We start from the raw sequence: 3,020 nt of genomic DNA, 5'->3' as shown, positions 1-3,020 counted from the left end.
CTGAATCCTTTCTGCTGCACACGGCTACGCTGCTACGCTTCTTCTTCTTCTTGTTTACTACTGGTGGTTGGCTTTGGTCGCAGTACCGCCACCTTCTGCTCTGGAGTGTAATCGCTTCGCCTATGAGAAAAAGGAGCAGCGCATGAACTGAACGAAACACACGCGAACCGAACCGAGACAGTCGAACCGAACGGTTTGGACGGTTTTCATAAACTGCTCCATCCCTAGTATGTACAGGTGTTTTTTTGTTTTTCCTTCTACAGCTGCACATTTCAAGTTTTCAGTTTTCAAGTTCATGTTTGCTGACAAATATTTAATGAAGATAAATTGTGCCTTATATATAGTCAAGTTCACAAGGGGCCAATTCAATTCAGTTTGGTTCAGATAGATATTCAATGATGAAGAAAACAACAATCTGATTGTACAATTTATTTATGCCGCTTTATAAATAGGTGCTATAAAATATTTGCTTGCGTGCTTGCATTAATTATCTATGCCCATGCTATTTTTTAATAAATTGCCCCGTTTCAAAAGATACACTTCTCATTTCCTTCATAAAGCTTCCTGGTTGGACAAAAATTATATTCAAATGAAATTTTTATCTCGTTTCACTGAAAGCCAAACTATGCTTTTCTAAGCGACCTCTTAAGAAAACAAATTTTCAGTTTAACATCGTTTATTATCTATTAGAATAATCTCCACTCAGAGTAATTTATTTGGCTGCTGTGAAGTTAGTTTTACGGTGAAGTTAGTAGTTAGTTTTATGTTGGATATTCGACAGACATTTGCTCCGGTTGAACCGCTTCTTCCATCGGTTGTTTCTCTTCTCCCCTCCGGGAAATCCTCTCCTTTGCTCCGGTTACTCTGCGATTGGAGAAAGCAGCTTCAACACTTCAAGTGCCCCCTTATTATAGACTTTACAGTAAAAACACAGCGAGTGAAAACGGTTACCTCGTACCAAATTCCAGTTTTTAAAATAAAAGTGTAGTTCTAGACATTGAAGCAGAGAAGCCATCACTAGAATTTTGATATTTATTATATTGACAAAAAATGTATTTAGAAATTTCATATTAAAACTAAAAGGTGTATTTAATGAAACCACTGTAGAGCCATGATTTCTCAATAGCTTCCAGGTCATGTGATCAGTTGACTCAAAATCAGTGTTGGTTCATTGCACCCTATCATCTTCAAAAGTGTCGCCTTATATTTTTTCCATTTCAAATCTCAAATTATTTTTATTTCATTTTTAAATGGAATTATTAGCATATATTTGCTCAATAGCTTCCAGGTAATGTGATCAATTGACTCAAAATCAGTGTTGGATCATACTACTCCATCGTCTTCAAAAGTTACACCTTTTAATTTTGCATTTCAAATCTTTATTTCTATTTTTATCCAATATTGGTATGAAAATATGAGCACTTTTGCTTAGCAGCTACCAGGTCATTTAACCAATTGATTCAAAATGGGAACATACTTCTCCACTGGCATCAAGAGTAATGCCTTTTTATTTGTGCATTTCAAGTTTCTTAATAGTTTATATATTTTGGCAATAGTCCTAAGGAGGTTTCAGGTTTTGTGGACTGACAAAATCTATAAGAAATCATGGTTCTACATTGGTTTCATGAGATACACCTTTTAGTTTTAATATGGCATCTCTAAATATATATATTTTTCGTAAATATGATATATATCAAAATTCTAGTTTGATAGCTCCTAGGCTTCAATATCTAGGCCTACATTTTTATTTCGAAAACAGAAAGTTTGTAGACGATGTGGCTGTTTTCACAAGTCTATAATAAGGGTGCACACTGGAAGTGTTGGGGCGGCTTCCTCTGATCGCAGTGTACCCGGAGCAAATGTCTATCGAATATCCACTGTAAAACTAACTTCACCGCGATTTTTAACCGACATGTTTTGGAAGAAAAATGACCATCTAGAAATGTCCACCTTAGTTTCTGAACCAAGTATGAAAGCTCGTTTCAAATGTGTTTAGCCACTAGCCATCCAGTTTGACCAGTTACCCGGTTTATTTGTCTAAACTGAGCCGATATCAGTCAGTTTTCCCGACCCTGGCCTGGATAGTCACTCACCTGCTGAAACAAACACTAAGATAAGGGCAGAATGCAGGGAACACAGCAGCCACCCAGCCATGACGTCATGTCCAGCACTGTAGAAACAGGACGCTTTAACAGAACCTAAGAAACACACAGCAGCCGATTATAAAACCGACAAATCATTTCACCTCAAAGACGGATCAAGATCTTGATGGTTGAATAAAACCAAACCTCCAATTTTCCAGTCTGAAAGTAGATCCAAGTCTGCGTAACAATAGAGCGAATCGCCTCGGACTACATTATCCAAGTCTCCCGGAAGTTCCGGGAGTTCCGGTGAGATTCCCGGATAGTTGGTCTGATGCCTGAGAGTCGAAAAATTCTCGGAGTAGCACCTCACTGTGTACTTGAATTATCCCGCATTTACGACTTTGCAAGGTGGTGTTTTTTAATGCGAGTGAGAGCGGGCAGGCAGTACGGCAATCGTTGAATCATGTGCGCATTAGAAGTGCTGTGATTGCGCAGAAAACAAGAGAGAGAGCGGGGTGTGGGGAAGAGAATGCTGTTTAAACCTGTGCAGTGTATGTGTCCAAATCGATGCGGATGGGTTCGATAAGCATCTCTCTGAAATGAGTTTTTGGAACATGGGGTGTCTGTATTGTGTGGCCACAAGAGCCTTGGGTCTGGTGGCGAACCAGTTATGATGTTATGTTGCTGCACCGTCAGTATGGAATTTGTAGGGAAGCACAGCAGTTTCCCGCCTGAGCGCCAGGGGGAGCCTATTCAAAAACTCGCGAGAACTTCGGCGGCGCCGGCGGGAGGGTACCATCATTTCACCATCACTACTGTTAATGGAGCTGCCAAAAAGTCCGATTAACCTTTTGTCGTAGTTGTCAATTGTAGACAATTTGTCAATTGTGTCAATTGTACTCTTTGGTTTTTAGAAATGACGTACCCCGGCACCGA

At 39.6% G+C, this 3,020-nt stretch overlaps 1 long non-coding RNA gene across 1 annotated transcript; it reads right to left on the bottom strand.

The window, feature by feature from the left end:
- Positions 1 to 780: 780 nt before the first annotated feature.
- LOC107097461 lies at positions 781 to 2,436 on the bottom strand. The gene is made up of 3 exons (XR_001481836.1): positions 2,289 to 2,436; positions 2,094 to 2,198; positions 781 to 864 (listed from the first exon to the last, which is right to left on the bottom strand). It is a non-coding gene; the product is annotated as an uncharacterized LOC107097461 (long non-coding RNA).
- Positions 2,437 to 3,020: the final 584 nt, after the last annotated feature.

This window comes from Cyprinodon variegatus, unplaced genomic scaffold (genome assembly GCF_000732505.1).
Source record: "Cyprinodon variegatus isolate N-32 unplaced genomic scaffold, C_variegatus-1.0 Scaffold699, whole genome shotgun sequence".
NCBI classification, from domain to species: domain Eukaryota; kingdom Metazoa; phylum Chordata; class Actinopteri; order Cyprinodontiformes; family Cyprinodontidae; genus Cyprinodon; species Cyprinodon variegatus.
The sequence above is the reverse complement of the archived record's forward strand: the minus strand, read 5'-3'. Positions and strand labels throughout refer to the sequence as shown.